This window comes from Cephus cinctus, unplaced genomic scaffold (genome assembly GCF_000341935.2).
Source record: "Cephus cinctus unplaced genomic scaffold, Ccin1 Ccin1_scaffold1295, whole genome shotgun sequence".
NCBI lineage: Eukaryota > Metazoa > Arthropoda > Insecta > Hymenoptera > Cephidae > Cephus > Cephus cinctus.
This window is the reverse complement of record NW_014333729.1, coordinates 47,688-72,593: the sequence shown is the minus strand read 5'-3', so window position 1 is coordinate 72,593 and position 24,906 is coordinate 47,688. Positions and strand designations below refer to the sequence as shown.

The 24,906-nt window shown below is 39.1% G+C and overlaps 1 long non-coding RNA gene across 1 annotated transcript in view; it reads right to left on the bottom strand.

The window, feature by feature from the left end:
- The window catches only part of LOC112495121, a 66,334-nt gene extending 51,515 nt beyond the window's left edge, over nt 1–14,819 (bottom strand). Inside the window, exon 1 of the long non-coding RNA XR_003061357.1 lies at nt 14,195–14,819. This is a non-coding gene — a long non-coding RNA (uncharacterized LOC112495121). The remainder of the gene's footprint in view (nt 1–14,194) is intronic.
- Between the last annotated feature and the right edge of the window lie 10,087 nt (nt 14,820–24,906).

The window sequence follows — 24,906 nt, the reverse complement described above, 5'->3', positions numbered from 1 at the left end:
GGGGGGGGGGGGGAGGGAAAGAGAGGCAGAAAGGATAAGAGAAAAAAGGCGATAATGGAGAAACGTCGGAGGAATTGGAGAAAGAGCGTGGAGGGATTGAGAAGGAATACCGTAGAATAGAAAGTAAGAGAATGAATAAGAGAGAAAGAAACAGAGTTCGACCGGAGGTCGTTAACCAGAAGGCGAAGGGTGGTCGAAGTGGAATGGCAGACGACGGGGAGAGGCTGGTCGGGACAGAATCCCATCTTTATTGGCGCAAATGGCAATTATCTCAAGAGCGAAGAGCGTCGGAAAAATTAAAGCACTTCCACCGTCTGTCGATACAATTTTCACTGTTTCACTGGGCTCCCCAGCTCCGCGGCCTAGGGAAGACCCGGGGGACTAATTAAGGGATCGATCGTCATTTTATTTTTCAATATATAGACTCACCATAATAATCGCTCCCTGCCGATTCCAATACCCAATTACATTTCATCCTGACACTATATGCACTTTTCACCGCTAAAATAAGATTAAAAGACTATTTAAATTCATATTATATTTAATGAAAAAAAAAAAAAAAAAATGAAGGCGCATTCGTGCACCGATTGACGCAAAGAGAATTTCCGACGAATTTTTAGCTGTGCCACTAGAAATTTGACTGTAGGTTTCCATGATAAATTTCCATACTAAAGGAACCATTGCCGCTCACATTTCTCGGCGCTCTTATGAAAACACCAATCAGCGTCCACTTCATAACAGGGTAATTAGCAATAATAAACGCCCGTGACACGCGGCTGTCGGTGACGTGCAGGGCTCTTCTAGAGTCTGTACCCCCGTTTCTACTTCAGCATAAACCATAGCATTGAACATACCTTAGCTTACCCTTGTCTATAGCACGGGACTGGAAGTATTCCTAGGATGGTATAGCGACGCGTCTTGTATTTACAACCCTGTCCCGTATTAAAGGGCATAACGTTTCACGGTTTAATGAATTCATCCTACCAGATGTGGAGCTCCCTCATGCCCGTACGTGCACAGTGCGTGTAAGCGATATACGAGTGCGTATTTACGCACACATGCGTAAAGGGACAAGAAGGCGGGACGACATCGTCACTTCCGTCAGCAGCGCTCTCTACGTCACCGTCCTAAGCGTCAAACGACTGAATGCGAGAGTACGACGGATCTGACTGAGGAACTAAAAGAAACGTGCATCAGGGTAGAAAGGGGATTTACTGGTGAGGAAATACAGCCAAAGAAACCGCCCTTTGAGGAAATCCTTTAAACATGTCAAGGAAAGCGTGACGTCGGTATAACCGATAAATCACTAGAGGAAGCTGGTAAATTGCTGAGGAGTCGCCGGTTTAGAGGCGCGAGTGTCGTCTCCCCAGGAGGCCCCTTCACCAGGAGCCGATTGAGTTAGACAGTCCGAGCAGAGCATTTTCTTAGAGAGTGTCAAGGCACGTGACCTTACCCTGAGAAAATAATTTGGCTAAACCAGTTGCTCAATTGCAGTCGAGCGGAATTTCATTCTTTCAAGTTAGTTTTTATATTTTCATAAATTCCGATAAAATAGATTCAACTGTTTTCTATCCCTATCCGGCTATTTTCAGTCCCAAACTTAGTTACAATAAACTTCGTCTCATTCCACTCATCTTACTACACTACACGTACCTAAATCAAGTAAATAATGTTTGATTCGGCCAACAGAAATAATCTTTGGTCATTTTGTTGAAATGACTAGGCGCACGGATTTAAAAATACATATACAATACTTAAAATTACTTCAAGAATATATTTCAGTATTCTCTTACTTTACTGCAAGCCAGACTTAAATAAACTACGTACGTTATTTGCCATTTTCAACCGTAAGATTGCTAGTTGAATCGGGTTAATTTTTTTTCTATTTTACCACATGTCTTTTCAGCGTATTAAGATGCGCGTGTAAGCTAAAGGATAAAGGGTCGTCGACGTTGACAGAGTGACGAAGTATTCTCAGTGACCTAGGGAATACGGATTAAACTTTCTTTAAAGGTTTAGCTGGGTATGGGGAGGGGGGGGAGATGAAGGTGTGGCGCTGTATATTTATAAAGATCCTCTTTAGTCCTGCCTGAAGTTCTCAAAGAGCGTAGCGACTCAGTTGGCCGCGAATACCGTTTGCTCGCGTGCTCCAAAGTCGCCTGAGCTGCTGAGAGGTGCTCAAGAGTTGCAAGGGAGGGGATGGCCAAAAGACGGTGGTACGAGGGAGAAAAAGTAACGCTAGGACAAGCGTGGATGAAGACGGCATAAGAAACCCAAGTGAAGGCTGAGGGATGAGAAAATGATATTAATTTAAAACTGGCACCCCTCGTTAACTTCTCACACTCGCTGGGTGGCAGCGGCTCACCCGCTGACATCCCCGTTAGGAATTATTGTGAGTTGCGAGACAAATACCCGAAAATGCTCTCACCCTGCGTGAGGTTAAAGGGTAAAGGGTAAGCGACAATGACTGGAACGAAGGGATAGTAGGCGACAGAAATTCCATGGGGTAGCATAGGCTAGAGATCTCTAACGTACATACGCTCGATACACGCCCCACATACGTGGAGTACGTACATACCAGAGTGATGTGTTCTCTCGTTTTTTTTTGCTTTTTTTTTCGTATACATTCATGAAATTGCTGCAAAAGTGGATGTACAGAGTGAGGTTGATTCCTTCGTGGCTTTTTAACATTTGAATATACTGTGTGTTCGAAACGGTGAGGGTGAGTAATATAGAAAGCAATTATTTGCTAAATATTGTACCTTTTTCTTTTTGTTTACATGTCAATAACGATTTCATCAAATACAAAGAAGATTCGCTCGAAGCATTGTTCAGTGATCCTATAGGAAAATTTTCCCATTACCAATAATTTTTCACCAAGGGTTAGGTGTGATAAATTAATAAAAATTAATGGAAAACCATTCATTACTTTTGGCAATGGGAAATTTTTCTACGGGTCACTCTTAAGTATTGGAAATTATTAAAGAGATTGCGAGATATATCTGACTTAATGAAGTAATACATTTAAAAAATGTATAGATCGCAAAATGTAAAGTCGTCGATCCTTAAAGTCCAATCATTGAGATTATATTATTATGTTGACGCGATTGCCGTGATAATTTTCGTGATTTTCTCGTCGCTCATTGTGAACGCGTGGATATGGTAACAGGAGCAGCAAAATGCAGGATACGAAAGCTACGTAAAGCAAAAAGAATCACAGAGGGAGCATCGGCTTTATTTAATAACGCGACCATTCCAACCGTTTTCTTATGATGCGAAAGGGAAAAAAGAAGCTATCGGGTCAAACGCGATTGCAGTGAGACACAACAGCTTATCCCATGCGGTTGCATCTTATGCATGATTATGCATTCACGAGAAAAATTAATCACGTGATTGGTAAACTCTTAACTTAAAAGCGTTTAACATGCGTAAATGTTGTTGTTCGATTTACATGTTCATGATTTAACCCATAAATATCAACCTGATTTGTTAAGTCAGTAATTTAAGTTAAGTCAGTTTACCCTGAATTTCGGATGCAGACATACAAGAGTAACATAAGTTTTTAAGATTTTTTTCGCAAGCGCCGTCTTAAAAACGGAAGTGCTCTTAAGACTTCTGCACATGCTACTGTCTCATACATTCGATACTCAACTTTTCACGTAAACTTCAATTCGATATCGATCAGCGGTTCCTCTGGAATTTTTAATGCAAACATTTTCCGCCGTGGAGTCACGTGCGCGTACAAGCACATACAGCCCTTTTTTGAGATAGCGAATATATAAGCCAAATCACATATTTTCTGTGGTCATGTCTAGAAAAATTTTTAGAAAGTCAAAACCAGAAGACGTAATCACGGACGACAAACTTTTAGTTCCTGAGACTGTAAGATACGAGAATAATATTCCGTAGAGTAGCTTTACGTGTGAAAATCAATCGACACAACGGAATCTGACGCTCCGACACTTTTCGTTGGCTAAACCACAGTAAAAACCTGCGAGGAGAAACCAATCTGCCAAGAAGGACGAAGTCGCTGCGTTCAAAAATCGCTTAAGCCTCAAATGAGAATCTAATGGTGAGTGGATATGTTCATGCACCTCCTGTTGGTTGCTACAACACACGTGCATTACATGCATACATATAGTAAATGTAAGTGAGCAGGAAACGATAGGGTCATAGCGAATATGGGATGCAGGATCGATCATCCAAGATTATGGTCCAGGGTCCCGAACACACGAATCTGGTAACAGGTACCGACCACAATGTAGGTACAAACCTATTTATTTTCCATATATGATATAATATCATATACATACAGTATACTATATAGTGGGTCCACGAGTGAAATAACTCAGTGACAGATGGGAACAGGCGATTCGTCTTAGTGGCTCCCGTTGAAAAATTTACTATTTCTAAATACTCTTCCCATTAATTTACATTGATTTTCTAGAAATTGGTTTCGACAGAAAATATTGGCAATGAGAAATTTTTCTACGGGCCTCGGATTTTTCCATCTATCACTTCAAGCTATATTGCTTGTGGAACGCTTATATGTATACACAGGTATACGTATGTGTGTAAATTTTGCCAGGGCACATTCAGAGTTGATGTTAATTGCCTACGCGTAAATAAACCGGCATCAGTGGCACTCATTGAGTCGATCACCATGTTTTTTTGAAATGCAATAACCAATAATACAAGAAAATGGAAAAGCTGGAATCACATGTAATGCACCAAATTAATAAAAAATTTTCCATTGCTAGACACCCGGAATTGTGTGATGAGTTTCATCAGAGTTTTGTTTGTTTAGCTTAGAATTTCAATACCGAATACCCCAAAGATTTTTTTTTAATTTTCTTTTTAATTATATCACTTCCTTATTATGTGGATATTGCCTTAAGGAGCCCGCTCCCAGTCTATGCCCCGGCCTGGACATACGTGCGTGGGTGGATTCGCTATGCTCACCTTTGTGTTCCAGGATACGATCCTGGCAAGGATCGATAAGGTTGAGTTTATTTCTCGTGATGCCTCTATTGAGGGAGACCCTAGAAATAGAATCGACGAGCCATTTGCACGTGTCGGGAATATTTAGTTAGCGTTGGCATCTTAACGAGAGCAGATGCTTATAGAGAGAATAAGGAGGGAGTTGGAGAGAGACAGAGTGACTAACAGGGTGGATGGAGCGGTAGGCTTTTTCGTGGGCGCGTCCAATCGAATTTATCCGTCACGATCGCAATTAACGATCCAAGCAACGTGATGGGAAGCGAGAGCACGAACCATCGGTGTAATAGGACAGTAGTAGTACTGGTGGCAGCGATGCTAGTGTAGTGACAGCAACAGGAACCACGTGGTGATGTACCTCGCTTACTACAGCAGCACATTGGCCCTGAATGGGTTGGTAGGGCACTCGAGGCAGCATAATGGAACACATTTATCGGACGGCCTGCATGTTTATCGGTCGAGACCCTTCCGGTAGGAGAAGTAGCAACAGCAGCAACAGTAATACTGGCTTGAACGAGAAATATCAGGAAGCGAATTCCCTGGACAATCCAATACGCTCCCTGCCTATACAAGGCACTTCCTGCAGTAGAGTACTGGAATACTGTTGAAACTTGAGCCAGTGGATCCCTGACCTGCCGAGTACTCATCGAGAACAAGGATATCTGTGGATATCGTTGATTGTGCTAATTACCCTAGAAGAAATAATACCAGGCCAGTTGGGGCTATAAATGCTAATGTTCGGTATGCCTTTCGAACTCGCATGGATCCGTGCGCTCTTTTGTATACATTAGCGAGGAGTCCAAATCCATTAACGCGTGGAGCAGCTAATCGGATTGAATAAAGCCAAACTTTACTGAAATTGTAGTGCAGTCGCCCAATGATGATTCCGCATATATATCTCGAGAGGAATGACAAAACTTTGATGCGCATTGTTCTTCAGGCCCTACAGAGCGATAATCTTTGCTATCCAGCAAAAAAAAGTGGTCTATATTTTTTATATAAGTATAGGTTAATTTGGAGTTTTTGCTGTAGGACAAATTTTCTGTCAATCCTTGGCACATTTCAAGAGGAAGAGCTTATATAAACTTTGAGACAAGCTTTGAAATGGCCTACTGGAAAGTTTAACTATGTTAGATTTTTTACACGGAGAGAATTTTTCATTAAAATTTATCGAGAAAATAACGGTAATCACGGGACATCATAGTATTTCATAACATATTACCTATATATTTAAGAGCAACTCACGAAAATTACTAAAAAGTAAGCATTTTTCACACGTCAGCTCTTACTGGAGTGTATGGTAAAAGTTTTGAAATTTGAAAATATGTAATGCGAAACTATAGATCTTACCTTGTTCAATTTAAAAAGTCATCTCAATCGGTCTATTATCTCGTTGCCTGCATTCAATTTTAATGCGGAGTGCATTACTTTTCATACATTTGAAATCAACCACGAGAAACATTGTGATTTTTTATGTTTTTCTGAAAACCTGTAAAGTCCTTCACACACAAAATAACGTAACGACGTAAGACGTAAGCGTAAGGAAACCACCCAATCAGAATCTATAAGTACTGTCCCCTTGGAGGGGGACGCTTATTTTGGGCGTGAAGGGCTTTAGACCTTTATCAAAAAATCTGCTAATAAATCATTTTTGTAATTTTGTTTTGCCTTAAAGTTGGCTTAATGAATTGTTCTTTAATTTATATTTATTTGTTTTAGTGTATTCTCTCACATATCTGCAGAGAATTAGGAGTATTCGAAAAGTATAATTCAGATTAATAAATGTAGGTTGGTTTATTGCACAGTCCGAATGTAATTCTACCGTAGAGATCGAATGAATCAGTTAGCGTTATTTCAGCTGAAGCGATTTTCTTAAATAACACTATACATTTAGCAATGGTGTGAAAATATCAATTAGTTTTTGGTTATGTCAATCTGATGTTTTTTGTATAAAACAATTGAAAGTTTTCCATTAGGTCAGGTAAGTTTTACCGTGGAACACAATAAAAATTGCAAATAATATTTACCGTGTACACTGTAGAATTTACTTGTAGTCACTCAAAATATCGCGTGTTATAAGCAATAAGTAATGAAATGGTAACGATGTCCAGCGACTACCGGCTTCTACGCTAAATTTCATCGTGAATTTCATAGGAAAAATTAACGAAAAATGCTCTCCATGTAGTTTCAATTAACGATCGAAGATTGCAGTTTCCGTCAAAAAATGTTTTTTTCTTTAAATTTAGCTTGGAAACGGTTGCTGATATGAAAATGGTTTACATGAGCTTTTCCTCTTAACTCATTTTCAGCCGGTAGGGTAAAATTCCGCTTTACGTAGATTGGTGTTAGTGCATTCGACAATGTGTCAAGATGTTTCAAAAATTTGGAAAAAAATTTGTCCTGCGCCAAAAAAACTTAAGATCAACCTATTGTTTATAGAAAATTATTTTACAAAAATATGGACGACTTTTTAGCTGGATAACAAAGACATTGTCGATCTGTACCGCTGGAAGAACAATATCGTTCTTATACATCATATATTATTACATATGTTATTACTTATTACATTATTATACGTAAAAATTCTCTCATTCCTAACCTAATACGGACGACTAAGCGATTGAGTTTAGTCGCGTGGAGCTTTGCTTTTGGCAACAACGAACATAGCTGACTCGTTATAATTCCCGTATAAGTAATCATTGTTATCTCCGACAATTACCATCCTCGAGGATTCTTGTAATAGGAGATATGCGATACTAGCAAAGACAGTAATAAACGATGAATCGAATAGTCTCAATCCTTGATCCATAATTGGGTTTCTCGCTGCAACCCAAGGTGTTGACACACCCTGGAGTTTTCCCGAGACCGGCTAAGAGTTCTTTAACGCAATAATAAAGTGCGCCAGTCGAGTCTGCTGAGTTGTAGGTTGGTGCGAGAAGAGTAACTAGGTATAAGGTAGAAAATAGAAAGAGAAGGGTGAGAATGAGTCTAAAGGTAAAGAGAGTTCGAAAGGAAGAGAGAGAGAGAGAGAGGGGGAGGGAGGGGAAAGACGATTAGAGTGGACAAGGCGGAAGAAGGCCAAGAACGTTATAATCCGCCGCCTATTATATGCATGACGTAGGCGAACGAACGACGTTCAGAGCGAGGGAGAGTAACAGAGACTGAAAGAGCGAAACGGGTGAGAGGTGAAACTTGTGAGTCTGCGAAACGCGGATATCCGTCTATCCCGACGTTAATGTACTTTTGGATAATCGGACTCAAATCAGACCCTGGGCTTTCCTGTAACCCCAGCAACAGCCTTCAGATCTCGCAGGTTCTCGGGAGCACTGCGATGGGCACCAACACCTATTACCAGCTATCATATCTCATTACTCATCTTTTTCTATAGCTATAGACTTACACACTGAAGGGCCTTTCGCTGAATTCTCAAAATTAAAGACGCCTGATATCTTTGATTTAATTCACTAGGAAGGTTCAGCCAAGGGGATCGAGCTCCTTTCAACGGAAGTTACGCACTCACGGATAATTAATCCTGAATCGGACGGTAGTCTTAGTAGCGAAGCCCCAGACGGTGACGCTCGTCGACCGACTACCTGACCCAAGATAGACACTGAATACATTGAATACATTGATAATTACAAGTTTACCGAGAAAGTTCTGGGATCTGCACTACGCGATAAACAGTTGCGTCAGAGAGATTTTAATATTCAGCCTCTACGTGAGAGAGCTTGCCAGAGCTACGGTTCGTGTGCAACACGTATCAGGAGGGTATAATGGTATATTCCCGCACCCCGTGGACATCCAAAACTTTGTTCGGAGTTGGCGAACGGCGAGTCGTCGCTTCCATGGAAAAAAGAAGATTCGCCAAGATTTGCCAACTTGAGAAAAGTCTCCTTCTTTTTCTGCACACTCGTAGAGCCACGCAGAGACACGTCTAGGCGTACGTAACAGAGGCATTCTCACACAGCCGCGAGAGTCACAACAAAAACCTCAGACCCTCCGTGTCTTGGCAGTGGCTTTCGCTAAGAAAGTTTTCGCCAGAGGAACTCGCCGTTGTGCATCGCGGATCGCAATAATAAAGCGTGAAATAACGCGACGACAAAGTGTACCCCGAGAACCATAAAGTCGTCGAAGGCTGTCTCGTCGCAAGACGGGGAGTTCGAGAGAGCTTAAGAGAAGATGTAGACTAGAGGAGCGGAGGAGGTCGGAGGAAGGTAGAGCCAGAGAGCGAGAGAGAAGAAGAGTGAATTCCGGAAGGAGTGAGTAGTTAGACGGTTTCCCGCTGGTCGAACAAAATGACAAACAATAACGCAATAACAAAGTGCCCAGCCGTCGTAAACTTCTGAGACGAATTGGTGGATCGCCTATGAAGGGGATGGTCGGCAATGGGGTGGGGGTGGGCTGGAGGGATATTCGAAGGGCTCAAAGGTATTGCGTGGAAATGAGTTAAAAAAAAAGATACAATAGCCGGGGGAGAAAGAGTAGAGAGAGAAAAGAGAAAGACAAAAGAATGAGTGGGGGGAATGAAAGTCGGAAGAAAGAATATGAAATTGCAATCACGCGCTTCTTGCCCATTCGACTCTCGTTATTTCTGTGTAATCTAGTATTAAAATAATAATCATGACAATAAGGGACCTCCTCCCTAAAGGCATAGAGAGGAAAACGAGACCGGAGACGCAGCGAACAAAATAAAAACTGGAGATGCAAATAAAAACGTTCGATGACGCCGCGTGCATCCGGATGTAACGGCCGAGGGGTGGCTGGATCAGGATGCTACTGCCAGAGTTTCTGGCTATTGCTGCTGTGGTGGTGCTAGTTGCAATAATAATAATAATAGTAGTCGTAGTTGTGGTGGTGGTGGCACTGGTGCACGGAGAGAACTTTTCATTAAAAATTATCGTGAAAATCACGATAATCACAGGATATCATAGTATTTCATAATATGTTACCTATATGTATGTATATTTCAGAGCAACTAACGAAAATATATTAAAAAGTAAGCATGACACATCAGCTTTTACTGAGGTGCACGATAAAAATTTCGAAACTTGAAAATATATAATGTAAAACTATATCTTCTATCTTGTTAAATTTAAAAGTTCATTGAAAACAGTTACATTATCTACCTACGTAAACCTGGCACCCGACTTAAAAATATTATAATTTTCAAAACGCGATTCGATTGTACCCCGTTTGTACCTGTTTGTACCACTCTAATTTTCGTTTGTACCTCAAAGAATTGGAAATTACAGGGGGGTCAAAAAACCGCTAGCACCCAACTTGGAGTAATTTAAATTCTGTTTGCAGGGATGAATTTAGAATCGTTTGTACCTGTTTGTACCACTCTAATTTTCGTTTGTACCTCAAAGAATTGGAAATTACAGGGGGGTCAAAAAACCGCTAGCACCCAACTTGGAGTAATTTAAATTCTGTTTGCAGGGATGAATTTAGAATCGTTTGTACCTGTTTGTACTAACGTTAGTTTCGTTTGTACCCCAATGGGTAAGGAGATATAGGATTTTCAAAATTTAGTAAGGAATCTGCGAAGGGGTGCTGGTTTAGAATCGTTTGTACCCGTTTGTACCACTGTTAGTTTCGTTTGTACCATAACGGCTAAAGAGATACAGGATTTTCAACATTGACTAATAGGTGACTCTGCCATTTTTTGAGCTGGCTCAAATCTGCGAAGGATTGCTAGTTTAGAATTGTTTTCATCTATTGGAATTGTTGATTACAGTACTGTTAACATTAAAGAGTAATTTATTACTCTTATTATTGTAACTATCCTAATTATAACATACGAATAAAATAATATTGATTAATAAAGTTAATTCAGTAGAATATGAATGCAAATGAAGGTAAAGTAACATTAGTAATCTCCTTGACTTGGTTGATTTGAAAATGTAAGTAATAATACCATTCAAAAAAATTTAGCTAATTTGTAGAAATTGTGGATGATAAATTAAGACGTTTATATAGTCCGAAACTGTATTCAAAACGCCCTGGAACTTGTGAATGCGCAATGGAATTAGAAAAATATTCAGCTTATTTCTATAAACAAAATAAAATCGTAGCAAGTCGTCCCTTATTCTATTATTCTATTAAATTATTATACTAAAATTTTAGAATGCGATATTATTATACGGAATATAAACTTGGACAAATGCTCATAAGGTTTAATACAAAAATTCAAAAAACATAAGCGACAAAAAATTTAAAAAAACAAAAAAGGAAAAAAAATGTTTTTATATATTAATATTTATCGAAAGGAAAGGAGGTAAAAACGGGTACAAACGATTCTAAACCAACAACCCTTCGCAGATTTGAGCCAGCTCAAAAAATGGCGGAGTTACCCCTGAGTAAATTTTGAAAATCCTGTATCTCTTTTCCCATTGGGGTACAAACGAAACTAACAGTAGTACAAACGGGTACAAACGATTCTAAACCAACAACCCTTCGCAGATTTGAGCCAGCTCAAAAAATGGCGGAGTTACCCCTGAGTAAATTTTGAAAATCCTGTATCTCTTTTCCCATTGGGGTACAAACGAAACTAACAGTAGTACAAACGGGTACAAACGATTCTAAATTCATCCCTGCAAACAAAATTTAAATTACTCCAAGTTGGGTGCTAGCGGTTTTTTGACCCCCCTGTAATGTTCAATTCTTTGAGGTACAAACGAAAATTAAAGTGGTACAAACAGGTACAAACGGGGTACAATCGAATCGCGTTTTGAAAATTATAATATTTTTAAGTCGGGTGCCAGGTTCACGTAGGTGAATTGTCTCGTACGCTAAATTCAATTTTAACGCAGAGTGCACTATTTTTCATACCTTTGAGGTCAATCACGAAATAAATTGTGGGTTTTTATTTATTTTTCAAATGTATGGTTGGGTTGTTACACATTCAGTACGTATAAGCAATGGTAGCCAATATGTTGTTAAGAAATGGTATTAATTTAATAAATTGTTGTTTAATTTATATTTATTTGTTTCAATTATTCTCACATATGTGCAAAAAATTTGAAATAATTATTCGAAAAGTATAATTCAAGTTAATAAATGTAGTTTTATTGAACAGTCTGAATATGGTTCTACCGTAGAAATCGAATGGCTTAGCTAACTTCAGCTGATGCGATGCTTCTAAATATTATAATTCAATCAGATCGTGTTTTGTAAAACAACAGGAAATTTTACATTGAGTCAGAAAAACTTTACCATGAAACTTTACAGTAAAAATTGCAAATAACAATATTTATCATGTGCACTGTAAAACTTACTTGCAGCCACTCAAAATATCGTGTGTTATAAGCAATAAGTAGTTAAATGGTAGTGCAGTAGAAAAATTATCGAAAAATTTTCTCCGTGTGGGATCCTAAAGAGGGTAAGCCGAAAGGTGAGGGATGATATGAAAAAGGATAAATTGCAGAGTGAAAGAGAGTAAAAGAGAGAGAGAGTGAGAGAGAGAGAGAGAGAGAGAGAGAGAGAGAGAGAGAGAGAATGTATAAACATTTTTAAACCGGAAGTGGCACTTGGTCCACATTTTGCAGTATAGCGCTTAAGCTTATCCACGGCTCAACCTGAACGCCGGAAGAGGCTGTGGTGAGAATTCCGTACGGAGAATTCTTTAGCCTAATTACTAATTTCGTCCGTCATGGTTAATTGAGCGCGAGGATAATGACCTCCTGGTGATTATCGTAATTATTCGACGATGTTGTTTGGGACTAATTGATCGTAAGTAGCAACGATACCGACGAGAGGAGATTTTAAACGTATCCGAGACTTTCGCAGAGGTTGCGCGTCCCTTCCTTCCTCAATCATGCGCCATCTACCTGCTACCCTTCGTTATTCACCCTCAATCGCCTCTTTTTATTTTTCTTTTAGGAGTATAATTATTCCCTTTACGGTTAATTGGCTTTGAGAAATCGCCTTTTAACTATTCCCGTAACGCTCACGCATATTGTTCACGACCAATTGGATGTAAGTAATGCTGCGACTCAGAAAATAAACGCCTTAGCAACTTAATGAGTTATGATAAGGAAGCTCATGAATTGCAAATTCGCAAATTCGCAAACTCGCAGATTCATGACTTACTCAGACATACTGGAGAAACGTTTACATTTTCAATATTTCATTATATATCGGACCTCTTGTATGCTCTTACAATTATATAGAGATTTTGGTCAGCCATTTTAAGAAAGAAACGAATAATGGAGATTCCAAAAAAATTCACAAAAACCTTGTGAGGACATTTACTCACATTAACCACGAGCGATCAAGCGATATCCAAGCTCGAAGAAGCACATGGGGTTTAACGAAATACAGACGGGAGGGTCTTAGTCTGGTGACATAAGCGGCTTCAAATGGAGAAATTGAAGCACCACTTTTTTTTTCTATGCCCCGCTGAACTCACTGTACCTGATGAACATTCAGTAACCTAGCGTGTTTCGGTAACAGTCCATGATATAAAAGCTCACGTATTCCGTGCGTTCTCGCAATATGCCCGGTATAGGAAAAAAAAAACAAAAAAAAAGTGAAAAACATGCAAGAATAGAACGAAAGGAAAAGCACGTATATTATAATCCGCGCGGGCGAAGGCTATTTTTTAAATTCGCATAGCCAGAGACTATCGCGGGAGACACTCCCATACAGCTATATATAGATGGTAGTGTCAGTAGCAATGGGAAATGGCAATTGTAGGAGACCTTAAGAGACAGTCCTTCACGTGGAGCATTCATTCATTCGCATATAGTTATAAAATAGAAATACAGTAACTGGGTCGTCCCAGCAGTTATCGCAACGAGTAGCCATTGCACGAGATAGAATTATACGAATTAAAAAAAGATAAAGAGCACAACGAAAATCTTGACTAATGGCGAGTTATAACTTATTTCGAGAGTGACAAGTACAAAGTTTCATCGTTTTTACCAGCAGCCGTGACACTCGCATTAATGAATAACATATTCGAGCTCCCGACTAACGTAAAATCTGTTCTCATAGGTACAAATGCCATCCCACACTGAAAGTATCTCATTAAACGTCTGGAGGGTTCGAGAGCCGCAGGGAATGGATTTCTGATCTATGTATTACATATCCTAGAGCTTCGTGTCCCCTGAAACGGTTCTCAGGCATCAAAGGAAGAGACCGAAAACTTTCTTGGAAAGTTCCCGAGCGGTTGTCTAGCCAGGATCACGCATACCTTCAATATTACGAAGTCCATGTCGCGCCACGCAGCAGGTCGGCGTTCCAAAGCGACCGACCGGGAAGGCAGAGTCAGGCAGTCAGGCAGGCGGACGGTCGTTGAAGAAGAGGAAGAAGAAACAGAGTGGCGTGGTAGTCAGATATTCGTACGTATATCTGTCTCTGCGTTAAAGGGAAGAAGAGAGCCACAACGCTTGGAGTATCCGAAAAGAAACACAAGAAACTCCCGGGCAATGAGAACAAACGAAAACAGTTTACCAACTGTGTTACTCGCGTTGCACTTGCACTCACTTGTACTAACCGCTTTCTACGGCACCACGAAGACGAGGATAAGGACCCGACCTATTATTCGCACGAGCATATTTCCTCGCTGTGCTGCGTCTTTTTCAACGCGCAATCTGTACTGCGTGTACCAATCACGTAAATATAACTTTAAGTACAGCAAGTGAGAAAGAGAGACAAGGTTAAGAACCGATCCTCGGAACAACCAGAGGAAATTCCAGAACGTGAAACGGCCCGACCGAACTACCGGAGTAACTCGCGGCCAACTGGCGCAGCGGCTCGGCGTCGACTGAGTCGAACAGAGTCGCGACGCCAGAGTCGAGCGTCTCTCGAGCGCCGAGGAGCATGCGAGCTGCTGCTGCTGCTGCTGATGATGATGATGGCGATGGTGGTGGTAGTGGTGGTGGTGGTGGTGTTGCCGGTCGTTCAGGACGGTGCGGGGCTTAAGGGGTCAGAGAGAAGAAAGGACAAGGAAAGCGAATGCGAGGAGAAGAGACACACTGGGCACACTGGGCACACTGAGCACATTGACTGGCTTCGAAGGGGCGGAACGCCAAGGGAAAGAGAAAGACGCCGGCGAAGAGAGGAAAGAATAAAGAAAGAGAGAAAGAAGAATCTCACAATCAGAGGAACGTCAGGGCTCAGAGACTCTTGCTTGCACGATCCATGAACGACTTCTCGATTTTTCTGTTGTGTAGTGTGTACCAAGTATATATATATATATATGTATATATATATATATATATATATATATATATATATATATACACATACATACATGTATATACACGTACATAAGCACCTCCTGTAGGAGCTTCTTGTATTCACCCTCATTCTTCTCCTCATCCTCCTTCTCATCCACCTCTCATCCATGACAATGTACCAACCGCTCGGGCAAGATCTCCTAGCAGAAACCGCAGACTCTCACCAATTGCTTTCCCGTTTTCCCTTACGCTAATGCTTCTGCGATTACATGAGTTTCCCGGTTAGATGGCTGCTTAATCTTGCGTCTAGCCATCTACCTATGCATCTTCTAGATGGTTACGTCCTATCGTGAACGCTGTCGTATCGATATCAACAGATAATGGGCATTACGTTGCCTCGTATCAGAATCTTTATATTCTTATATCAAGATTCAAAAAATGATTTCCAAACCCCTATTATCCTTTTCTTGAGGATACTACGTCGTATGGTACCTATTATCTGCGATTCCTTCGAAGCGATCACTCTCTAACTGTCCTGCGATTTCGCGTTCTGATTGTTTCCTGTATCACGGTAGGCATGAAGATTGTACAGAGATGCGTGGTAAGATTCGCCAACGTGAACGCCTCTTGTATTATTACACCACTGAGACTCTATATTCCCACTCCCAATGAACTCTTCTCCTTCGTATCATTTTCCCTATCATTGCTTCCGCGTCTCCCATTCTAATGATTCCCCGTGGTGCTTATCCGTTAGCGAAAACCAATAGCTTCGATCCATTTCCTGTTCCCCGTTATTGTTCATTTAAATCTCGTTCACTCATTCCCTCGTTCCACGTGGAAGACGGAAGACAAGGACTGAGAGATCTAAATTCCACATGGTGAAACACTGTATCGTATGTCACGGACATTTTACTCATAAAAACCGCATCCTGTAAACTCCCTTTATATTTGTGCCCTCTTCCAATCGCACCCTAAAACTCGTAAAACGCCTAGAACCAGTGCGTCTTCGTTCTTGCATATATTCATGTAGCCACCGTAGCTACGGTTAATATGGGCACAAATTATCTTTACACCTCACAAAACATTCTGGCCCATTTTATAAAGAAGTCTGGGCCCTTCGTAAACAAAATAGGGACGATAGCTGCTGGATGAGACGCATCCTGTAACTTAACGGCAACGAGGAAGAAAAAATGTTAGATATATCTGTAAGCACCTCTAATACCATCCAGTTTGAAAAGTATCATTGAGGCAAATCTTATAACTTTTGCTCATGTAGTGCACAGCCTGTTTACATGAAACTATCGAGGATGCGCAAATATATCGTATTTGGTATACACGCGAGGGTGTATATCTATAGCGACATGTGCGTTGTTTGTAGCTACGAATCTCTAAAAAATTGTCCAATGCGGTCAAACAAGTCAAAAGAACTTTTTCGCTGAATTCCGAGAGTATGATCTTTCGGGAAGAGCACCTCGGGGAAGTATGGAAAAGTACGGAGAAATAGTACGTCGCCTGATGCAAGGAAGCCTGGGGCTCTAACGTTGTCGCACTTGGATTACATATATAAAACCGCTCAAGAATGGAACGGTAGCAATAGCGAGTGCCAAGCCGAGAGCAAGTGCACGGGTCGAAATTTCATAATCGAAATCTTAACAAGAAAAGTTGACTAAAAAAGCAACGGAGAAGTTTAAAAGTTCTGAGCGTCTCGCTCGTAATAGCGCCTTTCTGCAATGGAGCCACCCCTTTCTGAACTCCCAACGTCTATACGCGCCACATCACCCTCAAAGCTCACTTATAATTACCAAAGTTAATTTACGAAACAAGATTTAATTGATGGGTTCTTCAAGGTTCCTTAAAGTTCACACTGCGCGACGGGATCCTTCCAAATTTGCCAATGGCCACGGATACGATAGCGTATAATAAGGATAGTTTCATTACTTGTCCCCTTTTTATGCTGATATCCTTTTATTACACGTACAAAAGGTACTTGTTACGATTACAAATGAAGCAACACAATTTACACCGCTGCATAAATTATGCTACGTGGGAAAAATGCAATTTACAATACAATCGATCGATTAATTATACATGAAAATACATGCTAATATATCAAGTAGACACTGTTGAATTACTTGTAAAGAATAAGAATGAAAAATGGAGGAATTTTTAACTTTCTGTTTAATTTAAAATTTAGGGCTTGGTTAGGTAAGTATTACATACATCCAAGCTTAATTGCTAGTAGTGTAAATTTACTTTATTTGATGAAGTTTTTTTTAGATAAGACACTTTAGTATGTTATTGGGCCCAATGTGTGGAAATGAAATAATCAAATGCATTATCAGTAAATTTAACACGTCGTAATGTGCAATTCTGATACGATTCATCCGTGTTACTCAAATAAAACGTTAAATTTTGATTATATTTTTTAAGAAATTCGGCAAAACTTACTATTTTTGTATATACAAATATTTACGATTATAATTTTTAGCCGCAGCAAGATTAGCAACTTGAGTGGGTAACGTGTCACGTTTCTCACTTCGAACATTCTGACGATCACAGATTCGAATCTCGCTGCTGCAACGTAAATAATGTGACGAGCAGCTGTGCATTCACACGCACATACCTATGATTTTTAAATTTTGTTTTAATTACAATGTTATGATAATCGCATGTTTAATGCTTTTTAATTAAGGTAATAATTATATTCATTAATGTAATAACAATTATCGTATGTCAATGTCTTCTAACATAGAGAGGTAAATTTCACTATTATATTTGTGTAAATTTAATCATGCCATATAATATAATACCTAATACTAGAATCAACGAATAGTATTGTAGCAGTAATCGGTACTCCACAGAAGTGTCCTTATATGTATATTGTATATATGTATATTTACCAGACGTCATAGTAATGGCCATCGCAACTGGTGTTGCAGCGATAAATTATTTTGTTCTATGCAGTACTTGCTTTATATACAATACAAATATGTTTCATAATGCGTGGCATAAATCAACTCTTTCAACCACACTTTAAACCACCCAGGACTTCAGCTTGAATTTTGAAAGTTAAGCTGCACTGAGAATAAAACGCGATTTGATCATTACGGAATACCACAGTTGAAATTTTATAGTTTTGAGAAACATAATTATAGTAAATGCAATAATAGTAATTCACCGAAAAGTAATCAATTTTTTCAGATATTTACATATCGATCGTGAAATTGAAATACAGTGTATTCACTATCTAATCCGCCCAAATCTATGTTTTATTTTTATACGAAAAGTGTTGTACATGTACAATAGAATGGCAATTTTGGGCGATGTGTATTACAGACGTGTAGCAGGGACGTTCCGATTTATATTTTTGCCTCATTTTCAAGGTTATACACATATTCAAAATCCTTAATCAAAGCATAATAGATGGAAAGAAAAATATTAGTTCAAGATAAGTCTTTAAATTTGAAAGTTAAACAGTCAATAAAAGAAATTTCAAGATTTGAGGTTCAAAGATTAACTAGTTAAAATTTTCCGAGCTCGAAGGAGTGTTTTTAATGGGTACCCATGCGCGGTCCCTAATAATCTCTTTTTAAAAGATTTATATTAAACTCTGTGATGCATAAAATATGCAAACTTTGGAATGTGTATATAATAGTCCAATGTTCGATTTCTTTTCCCACAAATCAAATAGCCGACGACGGTGACAGTGTATCTGGCGATATATAACGTTAATTTAAATATTAGATCGGACTCATTCTTGCATCTTTCGATAATACTTTCTTCTGAAAAACTTCAATGACTCCACTTTTTAAAACCGTGATATTTAATCTCTGAAATTAGCTGAGTCCATTGCATATACAATTTTATGTATCGGATCTCAAGACGATTAGCATGAAAAATCTGCAATTGAAACGCGGACGGGACCTTTTTCCATATACCTTTGTAATACTTTGTTCTCTTAAATGACAATCATTAGAAAGTTCGTACCCGTCCCTATGTTTTTTTTTCTTTATCACGACGCTACGTGATGAAATTGTAGTACGATAAAAGCTTAGTAATTTCTAAAGTCTATCGTGTTCGCTCGGAGAACCACCTGAATTAATACTCAATGTAAGTAATCGACAATACCTCCTAATACTTACGGTTGCCGCAATCCATCCCTACGCAATGGAATAGTGAAGGCTATAATGTCGAGTGAAACGGCAGGACTGGTCGGACTTGGTTACTAGCCTGTGGCACACGGATTTCATTAAGGATGAGCTGGCATCGGGCTGGTTGTTTCTGTGGATGAATATTCAACCTGGGAAAAAGTCGCCGTCCTTTTGCGCACCGCGAGGGTGCAAACAACAAAGGGTCCCTCTCGTGGTTCGAGAAGCTCATTGTCCAGGAAATGTAGGCGTATGCAATTCCTTACATACAGTCATATACCTACCAAGTCCAGAATATTAGGGAAAGTTCTGCTGTAATGGGTTGTGTTTTTTAATTAGCGACCTGTGATCTACGGAGGACTCTTGCTTTGGTTACTCCGCCCTTTTTCCACAATAGGGCGAAGCGCCAGAGAAAACTGAAGAAAATGTAACTGTAACTGGACTACTAAGAAAAAAATACAAGAGATCATAAGAGAGAAAAAATATTTAAAAAATCTCTGCCTGAGCTGCAAATGCATTCGACAATATACACCCTCTGTTTTCTTCTTTTTTCAAACATATATCCACGACCGAGGAATCTGAGCTCGAATCCCAAGTGATCCCTCTCCCCAGCATCAAGATCTAGATCCTCTTGTTGGGCGAAGAACTTTTGAGATTCTAAGGTTTCCTATCCTTTTAACTCCTGACTGTCCGCCTGTCTGGAGGCGGGCACAGAAGGAGAATTATGTGTTTACAATTTTTACTTCATACCGTGTCTTGCTTTAAGATTCTACCATTAGCACTACTTTCACACAGTACTGATGCACCTTGTGAAATTAGTGTGTACGTATCTTTAGCTACCGGCCGTCTTGGGCCTTTCTGGCACTCTCGAGCACCATCATAGAGAAGGGCTCTGGGTCCAGGGCAAACAAGCAGACAAACAGGGCGGCTATCTGCCGCTCCATCTTTTATTTAGTCATTACGCGCACGAGGCAATTCTTTCCTAGCTTTAAAACGGTCTGCCAGCACACACGGCGTCCACTGGTCAGTCGCTTCTTGAGGGTATCCAAGACTGAAGCCTTAACGTTACCCTTTCCTTAGCTAAAACATCCCTTGGTTAGTTTACCCAGTAAACCTTAGCTAACGCAACCTTAATCGCGCGACGCTGGACCGACAGTCTACTCTCCTTTTCCACTCCGTTTTGCAGTGTATTTCCCTTCTCAGCTTCTCAATCTCAGAATCTCTCAGTCTCCTAGTATCCCAGTCAGCCAGCCTCCGCCTTGCTGGACTCTATATACTATCTCTTCGAGTCCAGCGACCTCATTCAATCAGTTTCCTCGTGTCGACATACTCCCCTCGCCGCACCCTCTTTAGCAGCCCTTAACTCCCATGAGAGACTAAGAAACGACTATTAGGAATTCAATCCAGTCTTATACCAACTGTCATTTCTAATCGATGGAAATTGTGCCATCAGGTCAAATTCTCGAACTCTCTTTCGTTATAGGCAGTTTTCTTCCTCGAATGTTCATCCTTCTCATGCATCATGGATTATGCTTATGGGTTATGTTATGTTCGTGTAAAACAATTCGTTTTATCGCGTAAACAGAATTCTGGTAGTGCTCAAGATAAAATAGGGGCTATATTATATACATATATATATATTTCTTGGTAAATCTACGCAACTCTTGAATACGCTCCCGTATTTTGATGAATGATTTCACGTAAACAGATAAATATATTTAGAGGAAGGAGAGAGGAAAAAACGAGGAAAAGTCACTGCTGTCTGTTTATGACATTCTGGGATATAGATATGGGAGAGGAAAGAGGTAATTCTGTCTCTCCCTCTTTCTCTCTCTCTCTCTCTCTCTCTCTCTCTCTCTCTCACTTTTACGAAAATCCGGCTAACGATGGTATGCACGAGTAGAAGCAGGAGGACGCCGCCCATTTATATTTTTTTGGGAAGTGCCTTTTTCCGGCATTTAGGTCCTAGTGCGAGAATTGGCATTGTTTTATAGGATCCGGTAACAACGGGCGAATGGATGGATAAAACAAAAGTGGGCTGTCACGTGATAGGGCGTGCTCGGATTTGTTGAAAAAAAAAATTAAAAAGGGAAAAAAATAAAAATACTATCTGAATATTTTGAATGGAAGCAACTTCATTATCCGTGAAAAAGTGAACAAAAGACTAAAATTGTTGCTTTTTCACAGTTTTGCACGTGGTACATGAATGCCTCTATAGCACCTGTTCACACTGTGCACTAGATGGAATAAAGTGCCTATATCGGATCAACTCCTAATTCGGATTAAAAAATTTCAAATGCCTCTTAAGCCGACGGCATTATCTGTAGATGTATTTTTTTCCATCATCGTCTTTAATCATCCTTATAGCAGTTTATGCTTGTTTTGACATAACTATGTGTATATTAAAATAAAACTTGGTACTTTGAAGAAATGCAAATTATGGTCGCTCCGAAATGTGCTTCTCTGGCCTGAGCAATGGTCTTGTACTAGCAAACTCATCCATGAGTGGTTGCCTACTCTTTGAATTTTTCTGCTTTATTGTGATTTGTATGAGGGAGGGACGAAGGGAGGGAGAAAGGAAGCTCTGTTTAGCTACTAGTTATGTCAAACTATCTAGGTCATAGACAGTTTTCCAAGTCAATTCTTTACTACCCACGTAGACATGTACTATTGACACAGAGAATTGTTTAAATTGTTTTGATAACTAACACTGTTTGTATATATGAATACGATCGCTTTTCTATAGTATTGTACCTTTGCCAATATAATGTTTATATCGTTACCAAGCCTTAACCCATGTTTGAGAGACTAAATGTTACAAATATAATTTTTTCGGAGTATTTGGAGAAATATTTGTTAAGATTTATAAAAGAATGTTGATTTTTCAATAATTATACCAAATTTCAAATTAAAATGTGTTATATTATATAAAAAAAGAGTATGCCAGATTGTTTACCTCTACCATTGAACCATGTGTTTATTCAGTACAAGCTTAATTGTTATGCTTGAATATCGCCAGAACATTTACCAGTGTGGTACGCACGTTTGACGGGGTCAAATTCTTTTTACGGTCTATTATATTCACAGGAAATAAACACATAATTTCTGTCCTGAACATTGACGAGGCCCAATCAATAAAATAAGGAACTGTCTGAACTCAACTCAGGTTATTAGCTCTTAGGGTACTGGCGAATGCTTAATTCGAGCCCCGATAAGCTTAAGTAGTTGGAAATGAACAGATTATGATCTAGTTTAGCAGTTCGGCGTATTGGTGCGCGCTCCATCGGATATTAATTGGGTTTTCATTATTGGGGATGCCTAGTTTCAGCCCAGTCACGACCTTTTCGTTATCAAGAAAGTGATTAGAAAATTTCGACTAGAGAAAACATCCACAGGCACATCTAATGAGGTCCTACCAAGGAAGTGTCACTATTAATCCTTGAGATTTATGTTAGTATACCTTGTACTAGCGAGAGCCTAGTTCGGGCGCCGATAGACTTCCATGGTAGAGAAAGAACCAACCGCGATGTAATTTAGTTCTAGATAAGTTTTCATTATTAAGGATGCCTAGTCTCAGCCCGATTGGTGCCGTTTCGTTATTGGGGAAACGACAAGGAAAGTTCTATTAGAGTGATTATTATATTAATAGAGCCATAGTCGAAATCGAAAAAAGTGATCAAATGTATGCACCCTACTCTAAAGTAAGATCGTCCATGGCGAATCCTGTAACTCTTCGCTAATAACCAAAATAACAATAAAATATTGATATTTAGGATATTATAAATATTAACAAGCAGGTAATCGCAAAAAATCAACAAAAAGCCGCGATAGTAAAACAAAATATATTTATTTTATATCATGTTTTAAATACTGTGAAAACATATGTAACATAAAAACATAATCATCGCGTGCTATATTACGTAACAGATAACAATAGTGCTTGATCCTTAATAGAAATTTAATCGAGGGACTCTAAAGGGACTATTTATTTCGCTTGAATCCAATCGAGGCACTTTAAAGGCAATTTCTAGCTACCATTAAGGGTTGTGAAAATTCTCTTTTTTACAGCCTCAATTCCAAAATATATATAGATATAATTTGTATGACCGAATTATTGATTTAAAAATTATTTTTCTTACATACTTAATTTTATAAAGTGGATATATACAACTTATAACAGTCAAATAAACCGTAATAACAAATGATTCATCGATATTACGTCTAAAATGAATTTTTCCCAAAATACGCCAATGGAGAATTAAATAGGTTAATGCTATCAACATTAAAGAAAAGCACTATTAAATCGGTCAAATGAATTGTTGTAGTGACTGTTATACATAGACTGTTTATTGTTTATAAAAAAAAGCATATTCATCGCTTGTTTTTCCATCAACATCAGATGTAGTTTTAATTTCATTTTCATCTGATGCTTTAATCCTTTCATCGTGGAAGGGTTTGACCCCCCCCCCCCCAAAATAATATTTCAGAACCAATGGTATCTTCAGCTTTACGTTACTGATTTCGATTCGGATCTCGGATTTTGAAAATTGAAATTGGCAGATCTAAATTTCGAAAAATAGTACGGATTGCACAAAAATCAGTTTACAGAGGATTTTGGGATCTCTGATTTTGTCTGACCTCGTTTCTTGTTTTTTTTTACTGCGCTACTATGAGTGTCAGTGCAACGGTACCAATTTGAATTAACTGCTGGTCAGAAACATATACATTAAAAAAATGCATGAAAATCTACTGACTTTTGACGTTGATGATTTTTCCGACCCTTATTTTAAATTTCATGTTTTCAATTTAAAATTCTCAAAGAGGCCAAATCTCATCCAAGTCGAAAGCAGTTCAGAATACAAAAGGGGGTGGCTCAAATACGAGGCACCTGTCCTGAAAGGGTTAACCAAATTTTGACTGTACGCCATGAGCTCAGCTAGAAGTTCTCATAATATTTCAAGTAAATCATTCATATCAATTTTTGCAATGTTGTTTTTGATTGCTCACTGACGAAATTGTTCGCTTCTATATAAGTTTGGACAATTAATTTTTGTTTATTTCCACTACTTTAAAACTAAACATGCCTTTTTTTATTAAACTGACCTACGACATTTATACGACGTGTGCCCAAGTGACCACGAAGGTTCCTTCGATCGAATCGAGGAAACTTCAGGACAATGCCTATTTTTCTTTATTATTCATAAACCAATTATACCTATAATATGTATACTAATAGCTCACGAAGATTATTCCCTGTATCAGTTAGAATTTCAAATAAGTTTTTATATTTTTCCTCTCTTCAAAGTTTTCAAAAATCACATGGACGAACACGGACCTCCAGAAAAGTGATAAGTTAGATATATTAGGGCTCCTCAATTCTGGCATTTACATATATGCGTCTCCATTTCTCCCCCGGGCATCGAGTGAATAACGAGCACCATTTCAAATTCTGAATATCAAATTCTCACTATAAGAATAAATATTATAACAAGCCGATGAGCACAGAGTATGTCACTCGATTATTATTGTTATCGCAAGCACGTGAATATATTGTGAAAAAAAAAAAATTGTCAAGC